At 43.7% G+C, this 27,681-nt stretch overlaps 1 long non-coding RNA gene across 1 annotated transcript in view; it reads right to left on the minus strand.

The window, feature by feature from the left end:
* The window catches only part of LOC138854691 (uncharacterized), a 267,073-nt gene extending 240,093 nt beyond the window's left edge, over positions 1-26,980 (minus strand). Inside the window, exon 1 of the long non-coding RNA XR_011393882.1 lies at positions 26,705-26,980. This is a non-coding gene — a long non-coding RNA (uncharacterized lncRNA). The remainder of the gene's footprint in view (positions 1-26,704) is intronic.
* Positions 26,981-27,681: the final 701 nt, after the last annotated feature.

Raw genomic sequence — 27,681 nt, forward strand, 5'->3', positions numbered from 1 at the left:
AATCCTAATGAATTTATGCCAAGGTCTACAAGCCTAACTGATTTGCCGATATGATGCTTTCCAGGGCATAGTTCTAGCTGCTCAATCAAATTATGTTCCAAATAGGGAAATCAGATCAAACAAAAATTATCCTAAATGGATGAACAATAGATTAAAATATCTGATTGGTCAAAAGAGAGGCATATATAGGCAAATCAAAAGAGGAGAGGGGCAATTAAGAAATCGATATATTCAGTTAAAGAGAAATAAAAAAGGGAATTAGAAAAGCAAAAAGAGATTATGAGGTTAAAGTTGCAAGAGAATCGAAGACTAACCCAAAAGGATTCTTTCAGGTATACAGAAGTAAGATCAGGGACAAGATAGGCCCACTCAAAAGTTCCTCGGGTCAGCTCACTGACAGTGATAAGGAAATGTGTAGAAATTTTAACACATACTTCCTCTCAGTTTTTACACAGGAGGATACCAGCGATATTCCAGTAATGATAAATTATGTAGAACAGGACGATAATAAACTGTGCACGATTAGGGTCACAAGTGACATGGTTCTTAGGCAAATAGATAAATTAAAACCTAACAAATCCCCAGGCCCTGATGAACTGTATGCAAGGGTTCTAAAGGAATGTAAAGAGGAGCTTAGCACACCTTTGGCTAATCTTTTCAACATATCACTACAAACTGGCATGGTGCCAGATAAGTGGAAAATGGCAAATGTGATACCTATTTTCAAAGCAGGTGACGGGTCCTTAGCTTCGAACTATAGACCAATAAGCCTAACCTCCATAGTGGGAAAATTTATGGAATCAATAATTGCCGAGGCAGTTCGTAGCCACCTTGAAAAGCATAAATTGATCAACGAATCTCAGCATGGTTTTACAAAGGGGCGTTCCTGCCTTACGAATTTATTAACTTTTTTCACTAAGGTATTTGAGGAGGTAGATTATGGTAATGAATATGATATTCTGTATATGGACTTCAGTAAGGCTTTTGACAGGGTCCCACATCAGAGACTATTGAGGAAAATTAAGGCACATGGAATAGGAGAAATTTTTTCCTGGATAGAGGCATGGTTGACAAATAGACAGCAGAGAGTTTGCATAAATGGGGAGAAATCAGAGTGGGGAAGCGTCACGAGCGGTGTTCCTCAGGGGTCAGTGTTGGGCCCCCTGCTGTTCACAATCTAGATAAACGACATAGATGAGGGCATAAAGAGCGACATCGGCAAGTTTGCCGATGACACCAAAATAGGCCGTCGAATTCATTCTGACGAGGACATTCGAGCACTCCAGGAAGATTTGAATAGACTGATGCAGTGGCAGATGCAGTTTAATATAGACAAATGCAAAGTTCTAAATGTTGGACAGGACAATAACCATGCAACATATAAACTAAATAATGTAGATCTTAATATTACGGATTGCGAAAAAGATTTAGGAGTTCTGGTTAGCAGTAATCTGAAACCAAGACAACAGTGCATAAGTGTTCGCAATAAAGCTAATAGAATCCTTGGCTTCATATCAAGAAGCATAAATAATAGGAGTCCTCAGGTTGTTCTTCAACTCTATACATCCTTGGTTAGGCCTCATTTAGATTATGCTGCACAGTTTTGGTCACCGTATTACAGAATGGATATAAATTCTCTGGAAAATGTACAAAGGAGGATGACAAAGTTGATACCATGTATCAGAAACCTTCCCTATGAGGATAGACTAAGGGCCCTGAATCTGCACTCTCTAGAAAGACGTAGAATTAGGGGGGATATGATTGAGGTGTATAAATGGAAGACAGGAATAAATAAAGGCGATGTAAATAGTGTGCCGAAAATATCTAGCCTAGATAGGACTCGCAGCAATGGTTTTAAGTTAGAAAAATTCAGATTCAGGAAGGATATAGGAAAGTACTGGTTTGGTAATAGAGTTGTGGATGAGTGGAACAAACTCCCAAGTACAGTGATAGAGGCCAGAACGTTGTGTAGCTTTAAAAATAGGTTGGATAAATACATGAGTGGATGTGGGTGGGTGTGAGTTGGACCTGACAGCTTGTGCTACCAGGTCGGTTGCCGTGTTCCTCCCTTAAGTCAATGTGACCTGACCTGACTAGGTTGGGTGCATTGGCTTAAGCCGGTAGGAGACTTGGACCTGCCTCGCATGGGCCAGTAGGCCTGCTGCAGTGTTCCTTCGTTCTTATGTTCTTATGATTTATGCTAGCCTACATGCCTAACTAATTCATACCAAGTGTGTAAGCCTAATTCATGACAAGTGTGTAAGCCTAATTTATGACTGTGCAAGCCTAATTTATGACACGTGTGCAAGCCTAATTTACGACGTGCTTTACAAGCCTAGTTTGTACCAAATTTACAAAACATACTAATTCATGTCAAAGTCTACAAGTCTAAATAGTGCAAAAATCCGAGCAGTTTCGATGTCTCCTACTCTTTTTACAGTACATTCTTGAGCATAGTGCCCCTCAAAGGAGGTTCCTTGATGCTGGCGAGGGGCTCTTGATCTAGGGAATTGAATGTGTGTTTCTATTCCCTGAATTAAGCTTGAATGCCCTCTATCCCCCCGACAGGCGCTGTATAATCCCTATGGGTTTAGCGCTCCCCTATGATTTTTTTTATTCGCCGGTATGATATTTCAGTCTAATGGTGGTGGTGGTACAGTAAGAATGGTAGTGTAATAGGGTACCTGCAGAGTGTGGTATTATACGCGTCCTCCACTCACGTCCCTCCCACCCTCCACTCACGTCCCTCCCACCCTCCTCTCACGTCCCTTAGACCCTCCACTCACGTCCATTAGACCCTCCACTCACGTCCCTCCCACCCTCCACTCATGTCCCTCAGACCTTCCACTCACGTCCCTCAGACCTTCCACTCATGTCCCTCAGACCCTCCACTCACGTCCCTCAGACCCTCCACTCACGTCCCTCAGACCTTCCACTCACGTCCCTCAGACCCTCCACTCACGTCCCTCAGACCCTCCACTCACCTTTCCCTCTCTGCGAGTATTGCCTGCAAAGAGGTACCAGACCACAGCATTCTGGAAGGGAAAAGGAGAATACTATAGAAAAAATAGACCCAAATGTAATATAATGCGATCCTTTATTAAATACGTTTCGGCCACACATTGTGCTTTATCAAGGCAGAGATCTCTTTGTAATTTGATAAAGTTCACTCTGTGGGTGAAACGTACTCAATAAAGAATCGCATTATACTACATTTGTGTCCATTTTTCTAAAAGGCGAATACCTCGAAATCTGCAGGAGGAAAATAAATGACCCCTTATAAATACATAGCGAGACAACCAGATACACACAACTGGGACATGCAGGTATCTACGTCCGTTCACGCGCTGTTATGATAGTCGGAGACCCATTGTTCAAGATGCTAATATCCAAAAGGATTAGCAAAGACTACAAAGGGTCACCTCTCCTGTTCAGTACAGAGCAGCCCTTATTTCACCGTGAAAGGGCTGGAAAGCTCACGGATTAGGACCCAGTCTAAAGGTAGATACAGGGACACAATCAGGTCTCTCCATAAATGCATACCGAACGACCATAGCCTGTGGGTTGATGTTGGTTTGCCGGTACTTCCGGCCCGGGTCTTCTGCAGATGGCGACCCGGCGCCCATATAGGCCTGTGGGTAGGCGTACAGTAGAGGCATACGACTGACGGATGGCGGTATGAACTAAAATACCTACCTACCTTGGCTATCGGGCCACAAGGGAGAAGTTCATAAAACGTAAAATTAAAGCCGAGTGATAACCTAGTATACACAAGCTTAATTTTTTGTACAGTACTGCATGACTCGTATAAATTCTGCGCTTTTTGTTGCGACTATAAAAATAAATAAATTTGTTAGAGAACTGGTGAATTATGCTCACAAAAAATCTTATCTTTTAAGTGGGGTGAAGGACCCGGTAATTCTATTGTGAGATGTAATCTCTTCAAGGAAGATACCTCGATGCTGAACAGTCTTGATTCAAGGAATTAGAGCTATCGTCTTATTCTCTGAATTAAACCTAACTACTCTCCATTCCTCAGCGCTGTGTGACCCCTATGGGTTTAGGGCTTACCTATTAATATAAAAATAATGGATGTGAAATTGAGCAGACAGGAAAACTTCAATCATTTCCCTGGGGGTGTCCAGCAAGGTAACATACTCGACTTTGGCCAGAATTGAGTTTCTCAATTCCTCTCTGAGGACCTCAGCGTCAGGACAGCTTCAAGACTTCCGGTGGCTGAAGCAGCCACTTCAAATCTCATAATATATATATATATATATATATATATATATATATATATATATATATATATATATATATATATATATATATATATATATATATAAGTAATGGGAAGGGTACAACCGTATTCAACACCTTATTCTAGATCTCAAAGAGTTTACTAATGAACAAACTTAAGACGCAAAAGAGGCTTTTTTATAACATGTTTCGTTCTAGGTAAAGCTTCATCAAGTCAATGATAAAGTCATACACAGAGCGCAACTGTCACAATACAGAAGCTTGATCTGCACCTATCTTTTCTTCGTTATGTTGGCATTACGCCTTTATCAACTACAGACAAATTTACTAAGCTTTCTGCACGAATAACACTGTACATATATTTAGATTTGCCACTCTTAAGACATGTTCACAAGTCACTAACACCTGCTGCCCTCGTTGACTTAATGATAAATGGATAACTAGGAGTAAGTCCCGGCTGTTGTGAGTCGTATCCTGGAGAAGAGGAAGGACCCCAACCGAAATTCCGGGATGATTACTTTGCAAGAAGGTTTTATGCTTCTCAGAGTGCACAGAGTGCGCACCCATTCTTTACCGCGATCAACGTATACCCGTACCCGACCCTTACAGAGATCAGCGTAAAATTCATACTTATTCCCAACAAGCAAGAGTTCTCACTTGTTCCAAGGAACATTGCCAACAACTCCTGTCTAAACATATAGGTTAGGTGTCATTCCTCCTCTGCCAGCACGACACTGTTGGCTCTTCTTTTTAAGTCCCAGATACGTTTAAGCTTAATCAAATAAAGTCATCTCTCTTGTACAGCTCCTGTATATAGTACGATTTTTTTTTTTTGTAAAATATTTAAAAAGCACATGCAACATTAAACATGGCGTGGAAAGACCTTCAAAATGCGTGCTACTCAATTTTCAATTAACCTTGTCAATCGCATAAAAAAAAGACTATAAGGAGGAGCTTTATAAGAAAGTTGACTAATAACTGTTAGTACAAGCTAGAGTGTATAGTAGAAAGATAATTTTTTAGAGAAAACCTTCATAATCGACAAAGGTTTTGCTCTGGGAAGAGCTTTATTAAGTCAGGAAGAGTGAAATATTCACAATAAAAGTTTGTCCTCTCCAAAGTGTCTAAGATACTTGGGTACAACACCTGTCATCTGACACTGGTGTGTGTACTCACCTAATTATGGTTGCAGGAGTCGAATCATAGCTCCTGGCCCCGCCTCTTCAGTGGTCGCTACTAGGTCCACTCTCCCCTTGTTCCATGAGCATTATCATACCTCTTCTTGAAGCTATGTATGGACCCAGTCTTAACTACATCACTCTCCAGACTATTTCACTTCGTGACAACTCTAGGACTGAAGAAATAGTTCCTAATATCTCTGACTCATCAGAGTCTTCAACTTTCAATTGTTTCCCCCTTGTTGCTGTGTCCCATCTCTGAAACATTCTGTCCCTGTTCACCTTGTCAATTCCTCTCAATATTTTATACGTCGTTATCATATCCCCCCTATCCCTCCCGTCCTCCAAGGTAGTCAGATAGATTTTCCTTAACCTCTCCTCTCCTCTCCTTAGCTCCAGGACTAGTCTTGTTGTAAACTTTTGCACTTTCTTTTAATTTCTCGACGTGCTTCAACAGGTGTGGGTTCCAAATTGGTGCTGCATATGAGCCTGACGTACACGGTGTACAGTCTTGAACAATTCCTTCCTGAGGTGTCGGAACGCTATTCTTAGGTTTACCAGACGTCCATATGCTACACCAGTTTTTTGGTTTATGTGCGCCTCAGCAGATATGCTCGGTAGTTTAGTCACCCCAAGATCCTTTTCCTTAAGTGAGGTTTGAAGTCTTTGGCCCCCTAGCCTACATTCTATCTGTGGTCTTCTTTTCCCTTCCCCAATCTTCATGACTTTGCACTTGGTGGGGTTAAACTCCAGGAGCCAGCCGCTGGAACAGGCTTACAGCCTGTCCAGATCCCTTTGTAGTTTTGCCTGATCCTCCTCAGATTTAATTCTCCTCATTAGCTTCACATCATCTGCAAACAGAGACAATTCTGAATCTATCCCTTCCGTCATGTCATTCACACATACCAAAAATAGCATGGTCCTAGGACTGACCCTTGTGGAACCCCTCTCGTCACAGGCGCCCACTCTGACACCTCGTCACGTACCATGACTCGTTGTTGCCTTCCTATCAGGTATTTTCTGATCCATTGCAGTCCCCTTCCTGTTATGCATGCCTGATCCTCTAGGTTTTGTGAAACTGTCGACAGCCTTCCTGCAGTCTAAGAAAATGCAATCTACCCAGCCCTCTCTCTCTCACTTGTCTTACTTCCGTCACCTTATCTTAAAACTCCAGTAGGTGTGTGACACAGGATTTCCCTTCCTTGAAGCCGTGCTAGTTGTCGTGTATAAGCTCATTCCTTTCTAGGTGCTCCACCACTCTTCTGATAATCTTTCTTTTCTAAGACTTTTCATACTATGTATGTCAGTGACGTGTGTGCGTGTGTGTGCGCGTGTGTACTCACCTATTTGTACTCACCTATTTGTGGTTGCAGGGGTCGAGTCTTAGCTCCTGGCCCCGCCTCTTCACCGGTTGCTACTGGGCCCTCTCTCTCCCCGCTCCATGAGCTTGATCAAACCTCGTCTTAAAACTGTGTATGGTTCCTGCCTCCATTACGTCATTTTCTAGGCTATTCCACTGCCTTACAACTCTATGACTGAAGAAATACTTCCTACTATCTCTCTGACTCATTTGTGTCTTCAACTTCCAATTGTGGCCTCTTGTTTCTGTGTCCCCTCCCTGGAACATCCTGTCTTTGTCCACCTTGTCTATTCCACGCAGTATTTTATATGTCGTTATCATGTCTCCCCTGACCCTCCTGTCCTCCAGTGTCGTCAGGCCGATTTCCCTTAATCTTTCTTCATAGGACATTCCCCTTAGCTCTGGAACTAACCTTGTCGCAAACCTTTGTACTTTCTCTAGTTTCTTGACGTGCTTTATCAAGTGCGGGTTCCAAACAGGTGCTGCATACTCCAGTATGGGCCTGACATACACGGTGTACAGTGTCTTGAATGATTCCTTACTAAGGTATCGGAATGCTGTTCTCAGGTTTGCCAGGCGCCCATATGCTGCAGCAGTTATCTGATTGATGTGTGCTTCCGGAGACATGCTCGGTGTTATACTCACCCCAAGATCTTTCTCCTTGAGTGAGGTTTGCAGTCTTTGGCCACCTAGCCTATACTCTGTCTGTGTGTGTGTGTGTGTGTGTGTGTGTGTGTGTGTGTGTGTGTGTGTGTGTGTGTGTGTGTGTGTGTGTGTGTGTGTGTGTGTGTGTGTGTGCGTGTGCGTGTGCGTGTGCGTGTGCGTGTGTGTGTGTGTAGCGGGGAATGAAACTACTACGTCAAACTGCAAACAAATTTTAGTTATTGGGTTGTGCTGGTCTGGGTTTTCTACGTGTTCCAGCACACTAACAACACTCCAACTCTCCCTCCCTAATTCCCGTCGCTTCACCCACCTTTTAGTCAACTATTGCACCTTTTCAGCTCTCTCTTTTTTATACCCTTTTTATACATTTTTGGGGGTTTTGTTTTGTACTGTATGTTAACATCTGAGTGATGAAAATGCCTATAAAACATCGTAAGATTTTATTATAAGGTGGTTTCGACTGAGTGAATCTTTATGAAGTTTTTGCCTTTAGGTGAAACGTGTTATAACAGCTTGTGATGCTCGGTCTTTAAGCCACTCGTGAGGTCGCTGCCTCTTCCTTCCTCTTCCTTATATATTTGCATGTCGAAGTTCCCTACGAATCCACACGGAGACAAACACTGGCAGTGGTACAAATGAACCACACACAGACAACGATCACTGGTACAAATGAACCACACACAGACAACGATCACTGGTACAAATGGACCACACACAGCGATCACTGGTACAAATGAACCCCACACAAACAACGATCACTGGTACAAATGAACCACACACAGAACGATCACTGGTACAAATGAACCACACACAGAACGATCACTGGTACAAATGAACCCACACGAAGACAACATTGAAAAAAGGAACAAACTAACCCACCAGACAATAACACAGAGTAACATATATGCCTAAGTAATTTTCTACATAGGTTATTTAGACTAGATTAAATTAACGTCGATTAACCAAATCTAACTGTATTACACACATTAACCCCATTAAAGACCAATCCATGAGTTCTGTTTTGATGCGCTAAAGGGAAAACGGGAACTACTGAGAAGACTGAAGTCTCGACACTGTCGCTTGATCTTCAGTTTGAGTATGAAACAGAACTCTTCTCCAGGGTGAGGGACTGACAACCTCAAATCTGCGACTTCCAGGATGATGTACTGATTACATCGTCTTGACATCTCTACTGCTCCTGCCTACTTCCTGTACTCGACTGAAGAAGCCTACTCTGTAGGCGAAACGTTTCGGAATAAAGTTGCATAACTGTTGCCTATGTGTCTTACCTACTAAGACTGAAGCAGTTTAACGGAAATGCCAACGATCTTGTCACGGTCAAATACCAACATTCAGTATATTTCGACTTATCATTAAGACCTTCAGCAGAGGCTCTACGTTTACAGCGCGCTGTGCCATGATGGGGAAAGAGCGGTAAAAAATGGGATTGCATAAAAATACTATTGGAATCTGCTATGACCCGAGTTACAGCTGGTAAAACACTATGGCAGAAAAGAAATCTTTATCTAGACAACGTCTAGCTTGCAGACGTTTTGCTTGTAAACAACTTTTTGCTTGGGGACCCAAACTTTTTCAGGTTTATAGACAGTACATTGTAAGAATATGGATATACAGTGGAAATCTTGAGGAGTTACTGTTACCTTGCAAACTCTGCTGTCAAGCAGAGTCTGCACGGTAACAGTAATTCCTGCTATCAAGCAGAGTTTGCAAGGTAACAGTAATTCCTGCTGTCAAGCAGAGTTTGCAAGGTAACAGTAATTCCTGCTGTCAAGGAGAGGTTACACGTGAGTGTTCTCAGACATACATAGCAAAATACGGAAATTAGCTGATGTATAATTTACTATTTACGGATGCAGTTAAGAAGGTAAATAAATTTCATTATCAACATCTGAAGATAACCATAAAGAGAACATTTCTTGAGAAATAATTACATATATTTTTAAATTGAAACTGTGATTGAGACTGTACGATCATGTGGAGCATCCAGGGAAGACTGATGAAGATGCTAGCAGTATTGGTATGCAGTAGTGACAAGACGATGAATAAGACACATGTGCAACACCTAAGTAGTTTTATCAGTTCAATACAGAGGTTATTTTAAGATGTTGCAACTGGAGACAGTACAAGACGAGGTAATCAGTCCCTCAGTCTTCTACTCTCTCCAGTTTCAATACCTTCAAAATCACTTCTGTATTGAACTGATAAAGCCATTGGCTGGTGAAACGTCTTCATAATATAGATACCCAAGTGTTGTACGTGTGTCTTAATCACCTTCATTAGTGAAGATAGAAGATATGTAGACAATGGAAGAGGAAACCATGATAGAGAATGCGCGCAGCAAAGATTGAAAAACTGTTAAGTTTTGCTGACAGGGGAGGGAGAGACCTCGACAGAGATGCAGACTTGACTAATCAGCACTATTGGAAGAACCTGCTGATTTTCACTCACTTTTCGAATTAAAAAATGCAATTATACGTGGTAAAGGACGCTTGTATACAGTTCAGGACATTTCGATACGAGTGACTTCCTCAGTCCTCTAAACATGTCCTCAACAACAGACAAGTGTCGTCTTTCCAGTTTGTTGGTATCACCCTACCATTAACAGCCATTATTCACTCTATCAAGGAAGAGGATGAACGGAACTACGTTTACAGAAGAATCACGACAAAAACTTTATCAATACACACTGTCTTGAGACCCAGATGGTGTATATAACAATTATTATTTACACTGTGAAGCATCATGTCCATAAGGGGGTCATACAGGAAGTAATCAGGTTTGATCCAGGGAATAGGGAGGATAGTTCTATATAAGCCATACCACGGGCGGGATTTGAACCCGCGGTCAGAGTCTCAAAACTCCAGACCGTCGCATTAGCCACTGGACCAGTGGCTAACTGGTCCAGTGGCTAACGCGACGGTCTGGAGTTTTGAGACTCTCTGACCGCGGGTTCAAATCCCGCCCGTGGTATGGTTTGTTTGCAATCGTGTCATTACGATTTCGTGAGTCATATAGTTCTATATCTTTTGATCAAGAGCCCTTCATCGACATCAAGACACTCCCTCCCACCCTTGAAGGGAGAAAATGTTAATTTAATCACTCTGGCTAACTGATCGAAAGTGATCAACGGTCAGCGCCCTGTTGTTTATGTTAGTGCCCTGTTGTATATGTTAGTGCCCTGTTGAATCTGTTAGCGCCCTGCTGTATAAGTGCTCTGTTGCATCTGTTAGTGCCCTGTTGTATCTATTAGAGCACTGTTGTGTCTATTAGAACACTACTGTATCTGTTAGTGTTCTGTTGTTTGTGTTTGAGCCCTGTTGTATCCGTCAGTGCCCTGTTGTATCAGTCAGTGCTGTCCTGCTGTATCTGTATATGGATCCGGTACCATTGTCTCCACGATTCTGTCTCTCAGTATTAAACTGGAAAGGAAATACTGCAAGAATTAGAACTACAATACAGGAAGGTCAAGCGTGGAATTCCCGTGTCAGTTAATATACTCAGGTTGTAGCAACCAGACACAAACCTTGGTAACTGATACTGACAGGTGGTTTGAAAAGGTACGCGAGAAGAGACTAGGATCTGGGTCCTTTATCATTTCTAACACTTTAGAAGTGATCAGGTCACCACCATTAACATGATAAAAGTGATCAGGGTCCCAGGACCCTGATTACTTAATGTTAATGGTGGTGAACAATAGCACAAATTTGTGCTATTGTTCACTCAAGTGTCTATTTAAACCTGTACAAATCTGGCTTGGAATTGGTTATAACTACTACTGAAAATCTGACGTATACACAGCCAAGTGGTCAGCCTTATGGTAACTTTTTTTATTAAATTATGTACTTGATTGTCCACGTACTGATAAATATAAAGATACTGTAGTAACCTACGTGATATTGAAAGGAATGTTATTTTAAGCAAATATCTTAAATTTGCTTGAAAGATATTACCTATAAGTTCTAGATACAAGTCCAGATGTCTTACTGTTAACCCTTTTGGGGCCTAGTTCCTAGGCCTTTTATCAGTTCCTGTGCTCTTGCGCTACCGGTCACAGGATGGCTATGGGGTGCACAGTAAACTAGCCGCTTCGACAGCAAAACTGTAAATGAGACAAACTGAAAATCTGCAATCCTGATAGACTGCAAGATGTTGAAGAGACTTCCGTTTCATGCTTGTGACAAGAGAATAGTATCATTATAAGCGGTTGCTGTCTACCAACCCACTACGACAAGAGAGCAATGCCTAACTTGATGGTCGGAATTTACCAACAAACAACGTATGGTACGACTAACAAACCTGACACTGCGTTGACAACGCAGCTTGCAATACAAACAACTACGTACACTACCCAGCAGGATCACGGGTAAAATACATTGTCGAATAATACAAAGATTTCTGTATACCGTATGCCTCAGCATCCTAACTACGCAATCCATCAATTTTTTTTTACCATACATGTGAAAATATACGCTTGATATATTTACGTGCTGCCAGCCGTAACTCACCTTATTTAAATTCCGTTATTGTTGGGTTACTATACGAAAAAACTGTTAACCTCACCGATAACAAGAAAAATTAATATTTCCGGTCCACTTCGAGCGTGCAGAAATGTACGAAGGGCAATTCGTGTAAAATTGGCTGTCCTAAATATGGAACAGCTACGGGAAGCCCTAAACCCCTTGGGGTTATATAGCTCCTCAAAAACGAGAGGTAGTGAGGTTCGAAGCGAGTAAATTAGCGGTAATTTCAGTTTCTTCTATCAAGAGCCCAACAGCAGCATCAAGGCAACCCCGAATGATATAAAAAAAAAACAGCAAATATATCTGACTAAACAGGTTGTGTAAAGCCTTACTGATTGACTAATATGAGGTGAAGTATATATCAGTTATAAAAAGGTTCACACTCGGAGAGGTTCATACACCCGTTGTAAGAAGGTTCATATACCTGTTGTAAGAAGGTTTATATATCCGTTGTAAGGAGGTTCATATACCCGTTGTAAGAGGGTTCATATACCCGTTAGGAGAAGGCTCATACACCCGTTGTAAGGAGAATCATACACCTGTTGTAAGAAGGTTCATACACCCTTTGTAAGGAGGTTCCAACACCCGTTGTAAGGAGGTTCCAACACCATAATTTTTAAAGGGGTGGACTGGTAAGCCAGCGGAAGGCCACGGTCAGATGACCAAAAGCTCCAAGAAAGGAAGGTCACACAAAAATAACACGCCTACTGTATGTTGTCATGTTTGTAGATGATGTGAGAATTTACCAATCTAGGGCGACCACCAGAGAAATGCTGGTAGACTTTAACACCACTGAATGTACAGACAAAGAGCCAGTCATCAATTCATAATAAATCCTAGCCCTATCTAAAATTTAGCATCCTCTTCCCACTCCCCAAGATACCAGCCTCAACGGTTAACTAACACGATAGTTTAAGTATATTTGTATATTTGACCTACCTACGCATGTATTATGTATATGCAAATTGAAATAAAATAAAAAAAACTAACGTGGTGATAGATGTAGAAATACCAGTACTACGACTCCCTTTTCCTCCTGAGGTTCTCTACTGTCCTTGTCCCAGTTGTGACTTGACAATGGTTCAGGCAGGACCGAAACTTCGTCATAAGTGCGGGTGTTTGCTGCGGTGAGTCGATTAACACCCGGGTACATATTTACTGCCGGATGAACAGGCGCAACAGGTAGGAAAACAATGTCCAGCGTCGCCATCTGCACTGGGATCGAACCAGGGTCCTTCGGTTACGTGGAAGGAGCTACCAGTGAGCTACGAGCCACTTGTGTTGGTAATTTTATCAAACAGTCTTGTTGGAAGGGCGGGGCTGGCAGGTAACTCAATCCAACTGGTCCATTGCACCATTGTTTCGGGAATACTCTCTCTTTTCGCTTTTCTGCTTCGACAGAATCAATTATCACTTTTTTTTTTTACTTGCGACCCAGTATTGTTCGACGATTAACGTCATTAACAAGTGTCTTAGATCGTCAAAAAGGCAACTTTGTTTTCGTCTTTCTGTCATAAGCAATATCTAGATTAATAAAAAAAATACGTATAATATGTTTCATACGTTTCACCCCACAGGCCGGCGAAACATCGTCTACATAAGTTCACTCTCATACGCGTGCTCCGCATTTCCAGCTTGTCGGCTAACTAGCCACTAAGTACAAAAAAAAAAAAATACTGACATGATAAAGAAAACCGATTAAAAGTCATAACTAGAACCCAGAACACTGATTCAGTGTTTGGTAGTGGCATGAGGAGGAGCATCAAGCTAACAGTGTAGCAATCACAATGTTATAGTTTTTTCCCTCCCCAAGTATTCGCTTTTCCACGTCAGTGACAGTAGTTGCAACCCAACAAAAAATAGTGAGTGGACAATTTTATCCTCTCTCGCCAGGCACTTTTACTGTGTGTGTGGGGGGGGAAGTATGTGGGGGGGGGGTGTGGGGGTGTGTGTGGGGGAGTGTGGGGTGAAGTTTGAGTGTGTGTGTGGGGGGGGGGTGTGGGGGAGAGTGTAGGGGTGTGTGCGGGGAGAGTGTGAGTGTGGGTGTGTGTGTGTGGGGGGGGGGGAGTGTGTATGGGGGTGTGTGTATGGGGGCGTGTGTATGGGGAAGTGTGGGGGGAGTGTTGGGGGGTGTTTGTGGGGGAGTATGTACGGGGAGTGTGTGGGGGTGTGGGGAGTGTGTGGGGGTGTGGGGGAGTGTGTGTGTGGGGGTGTGTATGGGTGTGTGTGTGGGGGAGTGTGGGGTGAAGTTTGGGTGTGTGTGTGCGGGTGGAGTGTAGGGGTGTGTGGGGGGAGAGTGTGGGAGTGTGTGTGGGGGGGGAGTGTGTATGGAGGTGTGTGTATGGGGAAGTGTGAGAGGAGTGTTGGGGGTGTTTGTGGGGGAGTATGTAGGGGGAGTGTGTGGGGGAGTGCGTGTGGGGGGAGTGTGTTTGGGGAAGTGTGTTTGGGGAAGTGTGTTTGGGGAAATGTGTTTGGGGAAATGTGTGTGGGGGGTGTTGGGGGGCTTGTGTGGGTGTGTGTGGGGGGGGTGTCGGGGGGCTTGTGTGGGTGTGTGTGGGGGGGGGAAGTGCGTGTACTCGCCAAGATGTACTCACCTAGTTGTGGTTGCGGGGGTCGATTCACAGCTCCTGGCCCCGCCTCTTCAATGAACATTACTAGGTCCTCTCTTTCCCTGCTCCATGAGCTTTATCATACCTCATCTCAAAGCTATGCATGGTTCCTGCCACCACTACCTCACTTGCTAGACTAATCCACTTCCTGACAACTCTATGACTGAAGAAATACTTAATAACATGTCTTTGACTCATCTGAGTCTTCAACTTCCAATTGTGACCCCTTGTTTCTGTGTCCCCTCCCTGGAACATCCTGTCTGTCCACCTTATAAGAACATAAGAAAGGAGGAACACTGCAGGAGGCCTGTTGGCCCATACTAGGCAGGTCCTTTACAATTCATCCCACTAACAAAACATTTGCCCAACCCAATTTTCAATGCCACCCAAGAAATAAGCTCTGATGTGAAAGTCCCACTCAAATCCAACCCCTCCCACTCATGTACTTATCCAACCTAAATTTGAAACTACCCAAAGTCCCAGCCTCAATAACCCAACTAGGTAGACTGTTCCACTCATCAACTACCCTATTTCCAAACCAATACTTTCCTATGTCCTTTCTAAATCTAACCTTATCTAATTTAAATCCATTACTTATCTATTCCACGCAGTATTTTGTATGTCGTTATCATGTCTCCCCTAACCCTCCTGTCTTCCAGTGTCGTCAGGCCGATTTCCCTCAACCTTTCTTCGTAGAACATTCCCCTGAGCTCCGGAACTAACCTCGTTGCAAACCTTTGCACTTTCTCTAATTTTTTGACGTACGTGTGCGCGCGCGCGGGCGTGCGTGTGTACCCACCTAGTTGTGGTTGCAGGGGTCGAATCACAGCTCCTGGCCCCGCCTCTTGACTGGACGCTACTCTGTCACTCTTCCCGCTCCATGAGCTTTATCATATCTCGTCTTAAAGCTATGTATGGATCCTGCCTCCACTACATCACTACCCAGACTATTCCACTTCCTGACAACTTTGTGACTGAAGAAATACTTCCTAACATCCCTGTGGTTCATCCGAGTCTTCAGCTTCCAACTGTCACCCCTTGTTGCTGTGTCCCATCTCTGGAACATCCTGTCTCTGTCCACCTTGTCGATTCCTCTCAGTATTTTATATGTCGTTATCATATTCCCCCTATCTCTCCTGTCGTCCAGTGTCGTCAAGTCAATTTCCCTTAACCTCTCCTCGTAGGACATACCTCTTAGCTCCGGGACTAGTCTTGTTGCAAACCTTTGCACTTCCTCTAGTTTCCTTACATGCTTGACTAGGCGAGGGTTCCAAACTGGCGCTGCATACTCCAATATGTTCCTAACGTACACAGTGCACAGGGTCCTGAATGAATCCATACTGAGATGTCGGAATACTGTTCTTAGATTTGCCAGGCGCCAGTATGCTGTAGCAGTTATTTGGTTGATCTGCGCCTCAGGAGATGCGCCCGGTGTTATACTTACCTCAAGATCCTTTCCCTTGAGTGAGGTTTGTAGGCTCTGGCCCCATAGGTTGTACTCCGTCTGTGGTCTTCTTTGCCCTTCTCCAATCTTCATGACTTTGCACTTGATGGGGTTGAATTCCAGAAGCCAGTTGCTGGACCAGATCTGCAGCCTATCCAGATCCCTCTGTAGTTCAGACTGGTCCTCGTCCGATTGAATTCTTCTGATCAGCTTCACATCATCTGCAAACAGGGACACTTCGGAGTCTATTCCTGCCGTCATGTCGTTCACAAATACCAGAAACAGCACTGGTCCTAGGACTGACCCCTGTGGGAACCCGCTGGTCACAGGCGCCCACTCTGACACCTCGCCACGTACCATGACTCGCTGCTGTCTTCCTGACAAGTATTCCCTGATCCACTGTAGTACTACGCCTTCCCTGTTATCCCTGCTTGGTCCTCCAGTTTTTGCACTAATCTCTTGTGTGGAACTGTGTCAAACGCCTTCTTGCAGCCCAAGAAAATGCAATCCACCCACCCTTCTCTCTCTTGTCTTACTGCTGTCACCCTGTCATAGAACTCCAGTAGGTCTGTGACAAGATTTCCCATCCCTGAAACCATGTTGGCTGCTGGTGATGAGATCATTCCTTTCTAGGAGTTCCACCACTCTTCTCCTGATAATCTTCTCCATGACTTTGCATACTATACATGTCAGTGACACTGATCTGTAGTTTAGTGCTTCAGGTTTGTCTCCTTTTTTAAAGATTGGGACTACATTTGCTGTCTTCCATGCCTCAGGCAATCTCCCTGTTTCGATAGATGTATTGATTATTATTATAATCAAAAAGAAGCGCTAAGCCACAAGGGCTATGCAGCGATAGATGTATTGAATATTGTTGTTAGGGGTACACATAGCGCCTCTGCTCCCTCTCTCAGGACCCATGGGGAGATGTTATCCGACCCCATTGCCTTTGAGGTATCTAGCTCACTCAGAAGCCTCTTCACTTCTTCCTCGTTTGTGTGTACTGTGTTCAGCACTTGGTGGTGTACCCCATCTCTCCGTCTTTCTGGAGCCCCTTCTGTCTCCTCTGCGAACACTTCTTTGAATCTCTTGAGTTCCTCACATACTTCACGGTCATTTCTTGTTGTCTCTCCTCCTTCCTTCCTTAGCCAGATTACCTGGTGCTTGACTGTTGTTTTCCTCCTGATGTGGCTGTATAACTCGCTTCGGGTCAGATTTGGCTTTCGCTGCTATGTCGTTTTCATATTGTCGTTGGGCCTCCCTTCTTATCTGTGCATATTCGTTTCTGGCTCTACGACTGCTCTCCTTATTCTCCTGGGTCCTTTGCCTTCTATACTTCTTCCATTCCCTAGCACATTTGGTTTTTGCCTTCCTGCACCTTTGGGTGAACCATGGGCTCATCCTGGCTTTTTCGTTATTCCTATTACCCTTGGGTACAAACCTCTCAGCCTCCTTGCACATTGTTGTTACATATTCCATCATCTCATTAACTGGCTTCCCTGCTAGTTCTCTGTCTCACTGAACCCCGTTCAGGAAGTTCCTCATTCCCGTGTAGTCCCCTTTCTTGTAGTTTGGCTTCATTCGCCCTTGCCTTCCTGCTTCCCCCTCCACTTGCAGCTCTGTGTATTCGAAGCTTAACACCACATGATCGCGTGCGTGTATGTGTGTGTGTGTGTGGGGGGGGGTTGTCTGTGGTTTGTGTGTGTGGGGGGGTTGTCTGTGGTTTGTGTGTGTGGGGGGGTTTGTGTGTTGTTTGTGTGTGTGGGGGGGTTTGTGTGTGGTTTGTGTGTGTGTGTGTGTGTGTGTGTGTGTGTGTGTGTGTGTGTGTGTGTGTGTGTGTGTGTGTGTGTGGTTTGTGTGTGTGTGGTTTGTGTGTGTGGTTTGTGTGTGTATGGGTTTGTGTGTGTGTGTGGTTTGTGTGTGTATGGGTTTGTGTGTACTCACCTAATTGTACTCGCCTAATTGTGGTTGCAGGGGTCGTACTCAGCTCCTGGCCCCGCCTCTTCACTGATCGCTACTGGATCCTCTCTCTCTCTCTGCTTCCTGAGATTTGTCATACCTCTTCTTAAAACTATGTATGGTTCCTGCCTCCACTACTTCACTTGCTAGGCTATTCCACTTGCTGACAACTCTATGACTGAAGAAATACTTCCTAACGTCCCTGTGACTCGTCTGAGTCTTCAGCTTCCAGTTGTGACCCCTTGCCCCTGTGTCCTCTCTCTGGAACATCCTATCTCTGTTCACCTTGTCTATTCCCCGCAGTATCTTCTATGTCGTTATCATGTCTCCCCTGACCCTTCTGTCCTCCAGTGTCGTCAGTCCGATTTCCCTTAACCTTTCCTCGTACGACATTCCCTTGAGCTCTGGGACTAGCCTTGTTGCAAACATTTGTACTTTCTCTAACTTCTTGACGTGCTTGACCAGGTGTGGGTTCCAGACTGGTGCTGCATACTCCAGTATGGGCCTAACATACACAGTGTACAGTGTCTTGAACGATTCCTTATTAAGGTATCGGAACGCTATTCTCAGGTTTGCCAGGCGCCCATATGCTGCAGCAGTTATTTGGTTGATGTGTGCCTCCGGTGATGTGCTCGGTGTTATGGTCACCCCAAGGTCTTTCTCCCTGAGTGAGGTCTGTAGTCTTTGTCCACCTAGCCTATACTCTGTCTGCGGTCTTCTTTGCCCCTCCCCAATCTTCATGACTTTGCATTTGGCTGGATTGAATTCGAGAAGCCAGTTACTGGACCACATGTCCAGCCTGTCCAGGTCTCTTTGCAGTCCTGCCTCATCCTCGTCCGATTTAATTCTTCTCATCAACTTCACGTCATCTGCGAACAGGGACACTTCAGAGTCTATTCCTTCCATCATGTCGTTCACATATATAAAAAATAGCACTGGTCCTAGAACTGGCCCCTGTGGGACCCCGCTCGTAACAGGCGCCCACTGTGATACCTCTTCACGTACCATGACTCGCTGCTGCCTCCCTGTCAGGTATTCCCTTATCCATTGCAGTGCCCTCCCTTTTACATGCGCCTGATCCTCCAGCTTCTGCACTAATCTCTTGTGGGGAACCGTGTCAAAGGCCTTCCTGCAGTCTAGGAAAACGCAATCTACCCACCCCTCTCTCTCGTGTCTTACTTCTGTTACCTTGTCATAAAACTCCAGGAGGTTTGTGATACAATATTTGCCTTCCATGAACCCATGCTGGTTTTCATTTATAATCTTGTTCCTTTCCAGGTGTTCGACCACTCCTCCTGATAATCTTCTCCATGACTTTGAACACAATACATGTCAGAGACACAGGTCTGTAGTTTAGTGCCTCGTTTCTATTTCCTTTCTTAAATATGGGGACTACATTAGCTGTCTTCCATTTCTCAGGTAGTTGCCCAGTTTCAAGGGATGTGTTGAAGACTGTGGTTAAAAGCACGCACAGCATCTCTGCTCCTTCTCTAAGGACCCATGGGGAGATGTTGTCCGGTCCCATCGCCTTTGAGGTGTCAAGGTCACTTAAGAGCTTCTTCACCTCCTCCTCAGTTGTTCGTATGTCATCCAACACTTGTTGGTATATTCCCTCTTGATGTTCCCTTCTGTGCTGTCTTCCCACAGCCATTCCTGTCTCTACTGTAAAAACTTCCTTAAATCTCCTGTTCAGCTCCTCACATACCTCCTGATCATTTCTTGTGAGTTCTCCACCTTCTGTCCTTAATCTGATCACCTGGTCTTTGACTGTTGTCTTCCTGCTGATGTGGCTATACAACAGTTTCGGGTCAGTCTTAATTCTCGATGCTATGTCATTTTCATACTGTCGCTGGGCCTCCCTCCTTACCTGTGCGTACTCATTCCTGGCTCTGCGACTGGTCTCCCTATTTTCGTGTGTTCTCTGCCTTCTGTACTTTTTCCATTCTCTATTGCACTTTGTTTTTGCCTCCTTACACCGTCGGGTAAACCAGGGGCTCGTTCTGGTCTTCCCGTTGTTACTGTTGCCCTTGGGAATAAACCTTTCCACTGCCTCCTTGCATTTTGTTGTTACATATTCCATCATTTCATTTACTGGCTTTCCTGCCAGTTCTCTGTCCCACTGGACCTCCCGCAGGAAGTTCTTCAACCCTATGTAGTCCCCTCTTTTATAGTCAGGCTTTTCCCATTCAACTCCTGTTATTCTCTCCACTTGCAGCTCTACTATGTATTCAAAGCACTGAACCACGTGGTCGCTAGCTCCTAGGGGACTCTCATACTTGATGTCCTCAATGTCTGAACACAAGGTCCAATCTTGCTGGTTCATCCTCCCCTCTCACTCTGGTAGTGTCCTTAACATGTTGGTGCATGAGGTTTTCCAGCACCACGTCCAACATCCTGGCTCTCCATGTTTCGGGACCCCCATGTGGCTCCAGGTTTTCCCAGTCAATCTCCCTGTGGTTGAAATCCCCCATAACCAGCAACTTTGCTCTGCTGGAATGAGCACTTCTTGCCACCTCAGCAAGTGTGTCCACCATTGCTCTGTTGCTCTCTTCATATTACTCTCTTGGCCTCCTGCAGTTCTGTGGTGGATTATACATCACTGCAATGACCTAGACTGTACTCCGTCTGCGGTCTTCTTTGCCCTTCCCCAATCTTCATGACTTTGCACTTGGTGGGATTGAACTCCAGGAGCCAATTGCTGGACCAGGTCTGCAGCCTGTCCAGATCCCTTTGTAGTTCTGCCTGGTCTTCGATCGAGTGAATTCTTCTCATCAACTTCATGTCATCTGCAAACAGGGACACCTCAGAGTCTATTCCTTCCGTCATGTCGTTCACAAATACCAGAAACAGCACTGGTCCTAGGACTGACCCCTGCGGGACCCTGCTGGTCAGAGGTGGCCACTCTGACACCTCGCCACGTACCATGACTCGCTGCTGTCTTCCTGACAAGTATTCCCTGATCCATTGTAGTGCCTTCCCTGTTATCCCTGCTTGGTCCTCCAGTTTTTGCACCAATCTCTTGTGTGGAACTGTGTCAAACGCCTTCTTACAGTCCAAGAAAATGCAATCCACCCACCCCTCTCTCTCTTGTCTTACTGCTGTCACCATGTCATAGAACTCCAGTAGGTTTGTGACACAGGATTTCCCGTCACTGAAACCATGTTGGCTGCTGTTGATGAGATCGTTCCTTTTTAGGTGTTCCACCACTCCTCTCCTGATAATCTTCTCCATGATTTTGCATACTATACATGTCAGTGACACTGGTCTGTAGTTTAATGCTTCATGTCTGTCTCCTTTTTTAAAGATTGGGACTACATTTGCTGTCTTCCATGCCTCAGGCAATCTCCCTGTTTCGATAGATGTATTGAATATTGTTGTTAGGGGTACACATAGCACCTCTGCTCCCTCTCTCAATACCCATGGGGAGATGTTATCTGGCCCCATTGCCTTTGAGGTATCTAGCTCACTCAGAAGCCTCTTCACTTCTTCCTCGGTTGTGTGCACTGTGTCCAGCACTTGGTGGTGTGCCCCACCTCTCCGTCTTTCTGGAGTCCCTTCTGTCTCCTCTGTGAACACTTCTTTGAATCTCTTGTTGAGTTCTTCACATACTTCACGGTCATTTCTTGTTGACTCTCCTCCTTCCTTCCTTAGCCTGATTACCTGGTCCTTGACTGTTGTTTTCCTCCTGATGTGGCTGTACAACAGTTTTGGGTCAGATTTGGCTTTCGCTGCTATGTCATTTTCATATTGTCTTTGGGCCTCCCTTCTTATCTGTGCATATTCGTTTCTGGCTCTACGACTGGTCTCCTTATTCTCCTGGGTCCTTTGCCTTCTCTATTTCTTCCAGTCCCTAGCACACTTGGTTTTTGCCTCCCTGCACCTTTGGGTAAACCATGGGCTCATCCTGGCTTTTTCATTATTCCTGTTACCCTTGGGTACAAACCTCTCCTCAGCCTCCTTGCATTTTGTTGCTACATATTCCATCATCTCATTAACTGGCTTCCCTGCCAGTTCTCTGTCCCACTGAACCCCGTTCAGGTAGTTCCTCATTCCTGTGTAGTCCCCTTTCTTGTAGTTTGGCTTCATTCGTCCTGGCCTTCCTGCTTCTCCCTCCACTTGTAGCTCTACTGTGTATTCGAGGCTTAAAACCACATGGTCACTGGCCCCAAGGGGTCTTTCGTATGTGATGTCCTCGATATCTGCACTACTCAAGGTGAATACTAAGTCCAGCCTTGCTGGTTCATCCTCTCCTCTCTCTCTTGTAGTGTCCCTTACGTGTTGGCATATGAAGTTTTCCAGTACCACCTCCATCATCTTAGCCCTCCATGTATCTTGGCCCCCATGTGGGTCCAAGTTCTGTGTGTGTGTGTGTGTGTGTGTGTGTGTGTGTGTGTGTGTGTGTGTGTGTGTGTGTGTGTGTGTGTGTGTGTGTGTGTGTGTGCGTGTGTGTGTACTCACCTAGTTGCAGTTGCAGGGGTCGAGTCATATTATTAAATGTATTAATGTCAAAAGATTTTTCTACAAGTTCCCTGAGGTTCCTACGGGCACCTAGATTATAAAAACGTGAAGGCAGAGGTCTGAGGCATGGGTAAACTGTTAAAATGCGTTCCACGGTCAGCTGCACAACACAGGTTGCAGAGGGGAGAAGGAAGGAGCACCTGCCAACAGTTGGCTGTGGGTGAGATGTGCTTGCCCAATCCTCAATCGATAGATATTCGTCTCAAAATGATGATTCCTCTTCGTGGAGGAAGAGGGGGAGGGGGTCACCCACCCACATTCTGCCGAACTTTCTATATATAACTTGCTGCCAGTCTACAAAGGGGTCCCTACAAGTACCCCGGCAATTTTAAAAACTACGACTACAGGGAGAATGAAGAAGCTGTAAACAAACATTTAAAATGCACTTCACAACAGCACGCCACAAGTCACAATGAGAGGAGCAGTAGAAAATGGCAAGCAGGTGACTATGGATGAGGTATGGGGCCCCATATCCTCAGTTAGCAGAGAATCATCTTGTAGTGATAATTCTTGTAGAAAAGGGATCAAACACCAACGTCCTGTCAAATCCTATTTATTTTGCTCATTTTCTGTAGGACCCACTGGGCCTGCCACTTCCCACATACTGTATATATATACAGGGGCATATGGCCCATGAAATCAAAAGTAAGTTATAGAGCAAACTTAATGTAGCAGTCTTGCAATAAATTAAAGACATGAAAAAAGAGGTTTCTAATTAAAATGACGTTTCGGCGTGAGTGTAACTTGATAAACCCCACACTGAGCGAAACTCTCTTTTAATAAAAAGCCCCCCCCCCTCTCTCTCTCTATCAACGTCTTTATCATTTACATGTCGACTTTTACAGACGCCTTCGCCTGAGTAGCCACCCATTCACTACACAGGACCTGAACACATCCCAGGCATCAAATGAACTTTACAGCGCTGTGTCAGGCATGGTTACAGGCTAACCACTCCTGTCCACAATGTGGACACAAACACTGGGCCCTAAGTAGACAGTGAACAAAGAAACATGTACGCCAGAACGTGAGCAGTTAAGATTCCGTGGAGCAGTCAGATGACACACACTACCAGCTTCGTAACTTGGCGTTAAAGTCGCAGCGGGGTCATACTGCAACTGTAAACTGTTACGTAATCAGGTCTGATCCAGGGAAGAGGAGCGTAGCTCCAATTCTATGACTCAAGAGCCCTTCATCAGTATAAAGGACTCTCTCTCGAAGGGTATTTCTTTACAACTAATAAGTTAACTAAAAACATTTAAAAACACAAACTAAAGACACTTTCAAACAGGCTAAAAACACTTTCAAACACATGCTAAAACATTTTCTAGCAAGCAAAACACACTTTCAGACATGCTAAAACACTTTCAAACAAGCTAAAAAATCTCAAACACAAGCTAAAACCACCTTCAAACAAGCTAAAAACACCTTCAAACAAGCTAAAAAAAAATTCAAACAAGCTAAAACGTTTTCAAACACTAAAAACATTTTTAAACAAGCTAAAAACATTTTCAAATCTAAAAACATTTTCAAACATGCTAAAAAAATTTCAAACATGTTAAAAACATTTTCAAACAAGCTAAAAACATTTTCAAACAAGCTAAAAACATTTTCAAACATGCTAAAAACATTTTCAAACATGCTAAAAACATTTTCAAACATGCTAAAAACATTTTCAAACATGCTAAAAACATTTTCAAACATGCTAAAAACATTTTCGAACATGCTAAAAACATTTTCAATCATGCTAAAAACACTTTCAAACATACTAAAAACATTTTCAAACATGCTAAAAACACTTTCAAACACAATCCAAAAACAGTCCAACACAAGCTTAAAACACTTGCAAACACATGCTAAAAACACTTTCAAACACATGCTAAAAGCATTTTCAATCACCAAATGAAAAAATACATCAGACATAATACTGATATCACTCAAGTAACAGAGAAGAGCGGGGGAGGGAGAGGCAGTGGTGCTTCATGAGTAAGGTTGACCTGAAGACAATAAAGACCATTTATAAAATTAACAACTTGGCTTTCGTCATACAAACGGAACTGGTTGCATTATCTTAATGTTCTCAAGACTGATATAGCCACAGACGCTTTTATCAACGACCTCATATATACTGATTATCCTAGTTTAAATCTACATAATTTTCCACCAATATATGCCTATATCAATTGTAACTATTGCGACTATTGGATTTATGTTTACTAGTTTTTAGAGACATATGTAGTAAAACCTGAATACAGTTTAACCTCATTAATTGTTCTAATTTGCATAAGATCTGCATGTATGATGCTAGTCACCTTGTGCCTGAAGGCAGACATGAAATAATTACTGACGAATATAAAATTCTCCAGCCTTTCCTCTTATACATGCCTCCTTATAAATAATAAAAGTTGATAACTTTTTGGGCTAGTATTAAACAGAATGTTAAATGTAGTTTTGGTTTATCAAATATTAGTTTAACAACTCCTAAAAGAAAAAGAACTAGCAAATGAGTTTGAGGCTTAAATAGGGACTAGCAGATTCACCGTCCATCATGATAAAACAAATTAAGCAAATAATGGTAATGGAAAAAGTATATGTATAATCATACCAAACGATGCTGTCAATGTTAGACTTGGGCTAAGCTAAACATCCTTGGTAGCAGTTGGTATGGTGATGTAAATCATATATGAGAAGTGTGAGGACAGACAAGGCCACACATTAGAACACTCATTTTATCCCAAATTCCAGCCATTGAGAGAAAAGTCCAAACAAGCCTTCAGATTTATATTCACTTCAAAAATAATGATCCTGAAATTGTATACACACTACATAAATTCATTACTGTTTAATGAGTTTGTAATCTATGGCCCAGCTATTTCAGTGTCAAGAATTGAAATCTTAATATCAGACTGTATCCACATGCTGTAATAATTAGATAAATAATATCCAAAATATAGTTATACCCAGTAGGGTCTGATAGTCATTTTTTACGCTTCTTTCAAATGATGAACACAGTGGGAATTCAGAATGTAAATAGTCGTAATTCTGACAGTTTAATATAATCATGGGGAGGGCTTAACCCGCAGGGATTATACAGCGCTTGTGGGGGGGGGGGGATGGAAGTTATTCAGGCTCAATTCAGAGAACTGGAACACAGATCCAATTCCCTAGATAAAGAACTCCTCTACAGCGTCTAGGTCTGACTGTTTATGAGCCGTAATCGGCGAGTATGCGACTGGCTGAACCCATCCTCCCAGTAACTATGTCGCTTCTTCACATACGGTTTGCAGCACATTTCTAGGTTAGGTCGAGTTAAAAAGAATATATAAATATATAATAAAAGGCGATAAAAAGAAGGTAGTCTGCGGAGAGAACAGACAACAGGCAACCACTTTCGCGCTGCTGTGATACAGCAGTCATATTTCAACTGGTCAAAACTGCCAACACTTACCCATTTGACGGCTTTTGTTTTACAAGTGCCATGATGTCTGTGCTTAAGAGGGAAGACAGGTTGACTGACTGTATTGTGCTCTTGATGGCTGCCAGTTTTCTGTTCATGCGTTTTTTTTTTTTCTGTCCGCCATTCTATTTTAACACTTATATTTCACTTCTTGACCTCGTGATATGTTAAAACCAGTTAATTTTGAATGGAGGCTACAATTTAATCTAAGCCTAATCTAACCATAGAAAAATGTAAAAATATGCGAGAAATCCAAATGGTCATGAAAGTCACTTACAATGGGCACTCACCTGTGACCTGGAGAAGCACATCTTGGAGATGCAGCCTCCGGGGGTTATGAACAACTCACCTGTGACCTGGAGAACGGAGTTGCAGTCTCCGGAGGTTATGGAAGACTCACCTGTGACCTGGAGAACGGAGTTGCAGTCTCCGGAGGTTATGACTCACCTGTGACCTGGAGAACGGAGTTGCAGTCTCCGGAGGTTATGGAAGACTCACCTGTGACCTGGAGAACGAAGTTGGTCTCCGGAGGTTATGGAAGACTCACCTGTGACCTGGAGAAACAGCTTGGAGATAAAACCTCCGGAGGTAATGCAACTCACCTGTGACTTGGAGAAGCACAGCTTCAAGATAGTCTTTTGAGGGCATGGCAGACTCATCTGTGACCTGGAGAAGCACAGCATGGAAATACAGCCTCCGGAGGACATAGATAACTCACCTGTGACCTGGAGAAGCACAACTTGGAGATACCTCAGAGAATAATCACGTTCCTGCCCCGCTGAGAGCTTTCTTCCTCACAGGCGACGAGAGTAACTACCCCCTACACAATCCTGGTCGTATTTACCAGCTACCGCCGCCTTTGTCACATTAACCGGTTCTCGCGCATAGCTGGAAGGTTACTGAAGGTCCAGCGGAAGGACAAGCTTTCAAAATCCGCCGGGATAGACGATATACACTCGAAAACTGACACAATTAGCCAGGGTGACCGTCACAACCACCCGGCTGTAGACACACTTAAAAAAAAAAAAAAAAAAAAGAGTAGAGCGCAGCGTGTACAGTGCACAACCCTCACCTAGGATAGACAATGACGTGCCCACACTATAATAGACATGATTATTTGTCTCTCTCTTTATCAAACCTCACCTCGCTTTCTTTTGGTGCTCTAGATCCAAGGAAAGCTAGCTACCTTTTCCTTGGAATGAACCTTTGTCCTTTCCACCGACGCTTTTTCACCCCATACTAGGTTAGTGCTGCTTCCTCCTGTCAACATTATTATTGTTATTATTGTAATCAAGGGGAAGCGCTAAACCCGTAGGATTAGACAGCGCCTGAGGGGGGATGTGGAAGGCATTCAGGCTTAATTCAGGGAACTGGAGCACAGATCCAATTCCTCAGATCAAGAGCCCCTCACCAGCATCAAGGAACCTTCCTTGAGGGGAATAATAATAATAATAATTATGGTCTTACAAATTAGAACAGCTAAGTAACGGGGGGGGGGGGTATGGGGGTCTGAAACCTATTAACTACACCATAAAAAATACTCTAATATCTAAAAAGGATTATTTTTTATTTGAATTGTGGGGGAGCACTAATTTTTTTTACAATTTCCCAGGCGCTGTTTGACTCCTACGGGTTTAGCGCTCCCCAAGAAAATATAATAATAATGATACCACTACTAGCACTAACAATTTACAG

The sequence above is a fragment of the Cherax quadricarinatus genome, chromosome 67 (assembly GCF_038502225.1).
Source record: "Cherax quadricarinatus isolate ZL_2023a chromosome 67, ASM3850222v1, whole genome shotgun sequence".
Lineage (NCBI taxonomy): Eukaryota > Metazoa > Arthropoda > Malacostraca > Decapoda > Parastacidae > Cherax > Cherax quadricarinatus.